Raw genomic sequence first — 8,460 nt, 5'->3', positions numbered from 1 at the left:
CCTTGGTGTCGAGTACATAAGCCAAGTAAGCATCATACCCCTTTTTGACATACCTCTGTGCTGCCATTACTGAAATCATATCAGATAACCCCTCTGTCTGATCAGATTTAACCCGGAGCAACTCACCATTCTGACATTTTAACACAATATATTTTTGTTTACAATTTACTACCGCATCATGCTGGGTTAACCAATCCATACCCAATATCACGTCAAATTCATCAAATGGCAGTAACATCAAATCAGCCGGGAAACAATAACCTCTTACCATCAGTGGACAATTTTTACAAATTTTATCCACTAACACAGACTGGCCCAGGGGGTTCGAGACTTTAACCACAAATTCAGTAGGTTCAACAGATAAATTTTTAACAATTGCAAGTTTAACACATATATATGAATGCCTAGAACCAGGATCAATCAATTCAGTAATATCAGTATCAAGTAAAGAAAATGTACCAGTAATAACATCGGGTGCTGAAGCATCTTCTGTGGCACGAATGGCATATGTCCTAGCATGTGCTCGTACCTCAAGCCTACCTATAGTATCTTTTGTAGGTCCTCGACTACCACTGACATTACCGGATGGTCGAGGTGGTCTGCCCCTCGAAACTAGATTACTCGGCTTCGATATATGTTCAACTTCTTTTTTAACCCTTTCAGGACAATCTCTGAGGAAATAGTCAAAAGAACCACATCGGTAACAAGCCCCACTCTTAAATCGGCATTCACCAAAATGAGCTTTATTACAGTACTGGCATCTAGGTTTAGGAGTGCCAACACTGCCAACACTGGTCACTGATAGAGTAGAAGGCCTTGGATTAGTGCGTTGAGAACTTCGCTCTTTGCTCGAATACCCAATGGCTGAAGTAGAACGATCCTGATATTTCTTCAATTTCTTTGAAGCAGAAAACTGGGGTTTTCCCATCGGTCTTTTACTAAAAATTTGAGCTTCCCTCTCAGCCTGTTTCTTTTCTTTGCTCAATTCTTCTGCTTTATAAGCTCTCTCTGCCAATGTAGCAAACTCTCGAATTTCAAGAATTCCGCTCAGTAACTTAATGTCTTCATTCAACCCTTCTTCGAATCGTTTACACATTTCAACTTCTGACTGTACCCATTCTCGAGCATATTTACTCAATCGAACAAATTCTCTTTCATATTCAGATACTGATCTATTGCCCTGTTTTAGCTCAAGAAATTCTTTTCTTTTCTGGTCAAGGAACCTCTGACTGATATATTTTTTTCTGAACTCGGTCTGAAAGAATTCCCATGTAATTTCTTCTTTCGGAACAACTGAAGCTTTAGTATTCCACCAATGGTAAGCTGTATCTTTTAGCAGTGAGACGGCACATTTCAGACATTCTTCTGGTGTACAAGATAATTCTTCCAGAACCCGAGTAGTATTTTCTAACCAGAATTCAGCCCGTTTGGAATCATCATCAACTGCTGCTCGAAATTCTTCGGCCCCATATTTTCGAATTTTATCTACTGGAGCTTTCCCTTTTCTGACAAATTCAGTACCTGTACCTTGTGGGATCTCGGGAACAGGAGAAGGAGCAGGAGGGGGAGCTTGAACTTGCTGCACTACAGGGTTAGTTCTTAAGTATTGATTAAACCATTCATTCATCATTTGAAAGAAGGCTGTTTTTGCCTCCTCCCCTCGACCCTCTGTCTCGGGCCTTCTACTGCTAGTTTCTTCTCTTTGTACTGAAGCCGGAGCATGACTCCCAGCTTCCTCAGATTGAGCTCGGTCGGATGATATTACTATAAGAAAAACACATTTTAAATGGTCAGGAGATATCACACTATCAATAATAATTTAAATGGCATGTATAGCTAATCCCGTATTTGCTACATCAGTCCTAGAACTGGCTAAACCGTAGCTCTGATACCAATAAATGTAATACCCCTACCCGTATTCATTGCCGGAATAGGGTACGAGGCATTACCGGAGTTTACGAATTTTTTTTATATTCAATATAGCCCTTTTATAAATATCTAACCTTCCCTGTAATATTAAATCGAGACCAATCCACATCAACCAAATCAATTCAACATATTTTCATGATAGATTCATGCATTTATATAAGATAACATTATCACATACCTATAACCAGGTTCGTTAACCATACTAATGGCTAACTTTACATTCATTTCACGTTAACATTTACTTTGTTAGCTTATACATGCCATTGATTTCCAAAATAGAGTTTCTTTATATACCGAAATCCTGAGGTTGACAGTGTGATGTATCTCCGACCAAATCAGACCTCCGAGCTCTTAACACTACAGAACAGGGAAAAAGGAAACTGGGTAAGCACTTTGTGCTTAGTAAGCTCATGTAACAAGAATTATACTTACCTAATATTTTCAATACAATACAATAAACATCCATATATCCATTCAATGCATTATTACCCTAATATGCACAAACTCAACATTCAAGTTAGTACAATAATTTCCCTGTACCAATAATATATACTATGATTGATGAGCTCGTCAATACCATGATTTCCATTTCCTTGTTATTTTTCCATATTTATCCCGTTGAATTTCTTGGAATTTTCGATGGATTTTCAGAGGTACACTTTTAGTGTACAATTCCGAGTCTGTCAATTCATATTCATGTGCGCACATTTCCATTTCAGAGAGCACACTCCCGCGAACCTCAACCTTGCAGCGGGATTACCAGTCTAGGCTAAATCCCCTGCAATATAAACTCATAGAGTATTGTCGGGATTGCCAGTCCAGGCTAAATCCCCTGCAACGACAATTACTCTAATGAGCTTGGATCTGAATTACCAGTCCAGGCTAAATTCAGACCTTAATTCGGATTACCCGTCCGGGCTAAATCCATTTTACACATATTCTTCGGGAGGGCTATATCAAGATAGGATCACCCGTCCGGGCTAGATCCTTTTTACCGTCAATTCCTTTTCAGAGATCCATCGAATTTTCCTTTCATTCAACCGGGATTTCTTCCCATTTTATCAAATATATCAATGTTTCATTAATTTTCATACAATGAACACTCAAATCATATTCACATCAATAACATACAATCTCAAGCATTTAAGAATATAATTCAAGTTACACGAACTTACCTTGATACTTGTTTGTAAACAGTAAAAATCTATTAATCCCGAACTTTTTCCTTTCCTCGATCTAGCTTCGTATTTGAATCTTCTGGATTTGGTGCAAAAATTATGAAATACCAGCTTAGAGAACCCTCCTATGGCTTTTTTAGCTGCTGGAATTGAAGAGAAATGAAGAGAAATCTAGATATTTCCTATTTAGTCCTAGTTTTATTTAGTTAATTTGCAATATTCCAATTTTACCCTTAATTTATCAATTTTTCTGCTGATTTCATACCCTTGCCGTTCAGCCCAAATAAATTTTGGGTCTAATTGCCTTTTAAATCCTTTCTCACTAGACTCTTAAGCTATTTAATCACTCTAGCAACTTTTACACCTATTACAATTTTGTCCTTTTCATTTAATTGACTACCCAAACATTAAAATTTCCTAACGAAATTTTAATACCACATTAATAACATTTCATAAATATTTATAAAATTATTTTCGACTCGTTTTTACGAGATAGAGGTCCCGATACCTTATTTTATCCAATTTCTTCAATAATTTCTTTTTCTAACTAATCACTAAATCGATAAAATTCTCCTATCAATATTTTCATACGATTTTCCTATCATATCAATTTTCAAGCAAAATATTGAAATAAATTTCTCTTTAAATCAGATCTATGGTTACGAAACCATTGTTCCGGTAACCTTGAATTTAGGCCATTACACTACAAGTCCGTGTGCCAGGCCGTGTGAAAAATTCGGAGCATTCTGATTTAAATTTTAAATATGCAAGGTACACACAGCCGAACCACAAGTCCATGTGTTAGGCCGTGTGTCACACACAGTTGAGGCATACACCCATGTCTCTACCCGTGTGGACGAAAATAGGCCATTTTCAAGGCCATTTTTCTCACCCAATTAGTCTTCCACCTATATAAACATTTTAACACATACACAAGCCAATCCAAGACATTTAAACCAAGCCAAAATCAAGTCTTATGCATGATATATTACTTCATAAATCCATATATCCAAACTTACCTATTTAACCAAAAATACATATAGACATACGTATGAAATTTACTATCAATTGACCATACTTAACACTCGTATCAATCATGACATTATCACATATATATACATCCAAACACATTCATCACAAGCCATACCAATGGCTAATTACTACTAAAACATTTATATGCCAACATTGACTATTTAAACCTATACGTGCCATTATAACCAAAAATTAATTTACTATTTATATCGAAATGAGCCGATGGGTAGTCTGATGTGTCTCCGACCAGCTTCTAACCTTAATGAGCTTCTGCTACTATAAAACAAAGGAAATAAAATAGAGTAAGCATTTAATGCTTAGTAAGTTCGTATAACAAGAAATAAACTTACCATTCATTTACATTTAAGGTAAGCATACAAAATGCATCCAAGCAATTTGGCTAATAGCCTAAACACACAACTTCATCAACATGTTAGTTATGTATTTCATGTGAATATTAAGAATTAGCGATGAGTTTATCAAATATCAAATTTCCATGTGATGTCAAGTGTATACAGGTAATATCTTATTCAAAATTCACCTTAACTTATATCAGAACTTTGTCCGTTAAACCATTTAAAATATCGATGGATACACGGTAATACACAAAAAGTGTATAAATATGTAATCCGTCAATTCATATTCGAGAATGGTTATTAAAGCACATAATCGGGAAGCCCTCTCTCTAGCCATATAACAGGAAGCTCATCCAGACTATATAATGGGAAGCTCATAAGAGCCATAATCGGGAAGCTCATGCGAGCCAATAACTGATAGCTCCGAAAAGCCATTAAACTGGAAGCTTCAGATAGCCATGTGTTAGAGCCATATCGAAAAGCTCCGAAGAGCCATTAATCAGGAAACTCACAAAGAGCCTTTAATCAGAAAGCTCACGAAGAGCTATATAACGGGATGCTCATAAGAGTTTGCGGCATGTCCACAATACATGCAGGATTACAATTGATCGAGGTGCTTCGAACAGCTATTAACAGGAAGCTCGCAAGAACCATATAACGGGAAGCTCGAGAAGGCTAATAACGGGACGCTCTTTCGAGCTGTGGTGTCTGCAATATATGCAGGACCACAACCAATACGGGAAATCCTGTATCCATTGAATTTCATTTATTCAATCGGAACTTGATGTTTGTCAAGCATTGTCAGATATATATTAATTTCATATTCATAGCAACAATACAACCACATACACAACATTCAATTCAAGCAAATAAATATACACAATTTAGTTACACGAACTTACCTCGACAATGTTCGTAAACTTGTATACTACTAATCCGTTACTTTTTCTTTACTTTGATCTATCTCCGTAGTTAGTCTATCCGAATCTATACGAGTAAATTTAGCTCAATTTAATAAAATTCACATTCAATTCAATTCACATCTTAGGTAAAATTACAATTTTGCCCCTATACTTTTATTTAATTCTTATTTCATCCCTAGGCTCGGAAAATGAAATTCATACAATTTAATCCTTATTCCAAGCCTAGTTGAATTTCATATGTCACAATAAACGCCCGTATTTTTCATAAAACTTAGAATTTTTCCATGATTTTGCATCTTTACAATTTAATCCCTAAATCACAATTTCATCAAAATTCACTTTACAAAATTGTTTATCTATCAACAACCTTTCATTTTCTACCATAAAACTTCATAATTCATGCATACTCATCTATGGAAAAACCCTAGTACTTTGATAACTTTACAAATTAATCGTCGAGATAGCTAGATAAGCTATTACGATCTCGGAAACATAAAAATTACTAAAAAAGAACTTGAATACTCACCTAATTGAGCCGAATAAGCTTGCTACCTTCAAGCTCTTCTAACTAGGGTTTTCATGTAAAAATATTTGGGAAAGATGATGAAAAAGATGATCTTTCTTTATTTAATCATTTATCATTTTTTATTATTTTTACTTTCCAATTTAGTCCTTTTCTTTATTTAATTTTCCATGGATGACTAAGCATATTTATCTACTAACTTCTCTTAATGGTCTATTTTCCATATGAGAACCTCCAATTTTGAGTTCCATAGCTATTTGATACTTCTAGCTACTAGAACTTAACTTTACATTACATGCATTTTATCAAATTAGACATGTAATCGATAAAATTTTCTTAACAAAATTTTTATATGACATTCCTATCATAATGCAGACCATTCAATAATATTAAAATAATTTTCCTTACGGACTCAGATTTGTGGTCCCGAAACCACTGTTTCAATTTCACTGAAAATGAGCTGTTACAAAGCATGACAACCAAATCATGGGTTGAAATTAGTATTTTTAACTTAAACTTAAGTTTTCCAGAAACATGCAGAATTCTTAAAATGATTATGAAAACCTTTAACTTTGTTTTCTAAATCTTATGTGTACAAAAGGACTAAGAACCTTACTAGCTTCACAAATTCTCTACTTTTTGAACTCAAACCTCATGATTTTTGCTCCATGCAAAGCTTCTCATAACTATCTCTTCATGGAAGCAGTCAAAGAAGAAGATGGAGAAAAGAAGTGAAATAGAAATGAGAAGAATTCTCTCCCCGAGAAGTCATTTCCCCAGCTATTTATAACCATTCCCGCACGGTCTTCAACCGTGTAAAACCCATTCGATTACAATCATTTTGTCTCCCACTAACGAACTAGCTAGTTTTAATCCAGCCGAACCAAACTTATATTTCAACCACATCAGAAAATATTTTCTTCGGCATATTAAAAGATTATAGATGAAATGGTGGACAATCCAAGATGATCCACATCTACAACATCAAAAGCTCCAACATTGTCTACGTGGGCGAGACCGATTGTGGCAAATACGAGATTAGAATTGGAGATTTTTTATGGAATGAGTCATTTCGATATATGGCAACGTTAGGTTCTAGATGCTCTTTTAGCAAGGTCTAGACATTATCGTTGATGGAAAGAAATAAGATGATATGGAGGAGAAAGATTGGAATACTATCAATCGTTTAATATGTGGTACAATTGAATTGTGCCTTTCTCAAGAGCAGATGTATGTTTTCTCAAAGGAGAATTCTGCAAATAAGTTGTGGTTGGCACTAGAAGAATATTTTTTTGAAGGAAAACAGTAAGATAAGCTCCACATGAAGAAAATGTTGTTTCAATTCACTTACGTTCCAGGTACCACTATGAATGATACCCAAACCCGCTAATACTACCTTGACAGAATTAATGTTATTTCTTTTACAATGGTGATGTCTTCATTATCGTTTCTCCATTTCTAGTTGTTGTTTATTTTCTCATGACACATTATATTAGTATGATCTAATTATTATTAGAATTTTTATTGTCACTCAACCATAAAAAGTTTAAAATGGTCATATAACTATTCAGTTTAACTTCTTCTTTTTTTATAACTAATTGGCTAACGGTGACAGTTTTTAAAATTGGCATAATACTAACTTTAACCTTCAACAGTTATAATTATGTTAGTTTAGTCTTGATTCTAAAACAATTAGTCCTCAACATTTACACATTGTATAAATATTTTTTTTAGTTTTTTTGTAGTTTTTTGGGGACATTAAGAGTTAATGTTTTTTGAATGAAAAGACTGATATTATTAGCATACTGCTCAAAGTGCCAGGGGGTTACATCAAATTAAATCATAAAGACAAAAACCATTGAAACAAGAAATAATAAAGCAAACAACAAGAGAAAAAAAAGAAAAAAAACAAAATACAAATCAAAAACACCAACACAGAAAAGACAAAAAAGAAACCACTCAACGCAATAAAAAAATAAATGCCCAGCTTTGCACTCAAACAAAAGAAGACGATCCACAGAATCCAAGCCAAACCGGAACTCCATAACCCAAAACCCAAATCTTTGGCTTTCTTCGCCCTTCCACTCCAGGGTATGAGCTGCTTCGTTAACAGCACGAGAAACAAACAGGTAAACTACCTTTTCAAAATAATGTTCTAATTCTCTAATATGATGGATAAAGGTCTGAGAATCGATTTATTATCAACCCTTGCTTGCAGTTTTTTAATAACAGTCAAAGAATCCCCTTCTACGATCAGGCACTGGAAACCCATCTGTTGCACGAACAGAAGCGACCTTTCACATGCCCTTGCTTCAGCAATGAACGCATTAGCAACATCCTCTATCAGATAAGTTACAGCTCCTCTGATTTCCCCTCTTGAATCTCTGGCTAAAACTGCTATTGTAGAAGTCCTAGAATCACTTTGAAAGGTAGCGTCGAAATTAATCTTGATGAATCCCAAATCTGGAGGCTTCCAATACTCTTTTTTCAGAAACATCAAAGCCACGAGTTTCTCTGTT

Source organism: Gossypium hirsutum, chromosome A09 (genome assembly GCF_007990345.1).
Source record: "Gossypium hirsutum isolate 1008001.06 chromosome A09, Gossypium_hirsutum_v2.1, whole genome shotgun sequence".
Classification (NCBI taxonomy): Eukaryota; Viridiplantae; Streptophyta; class Magnoliopsida; order Malvales; family Malvaceae; genus Gossypium; species Gossypium hirsutum.
Note: the sequence above shows the minus strand (reverse complement) of the source record.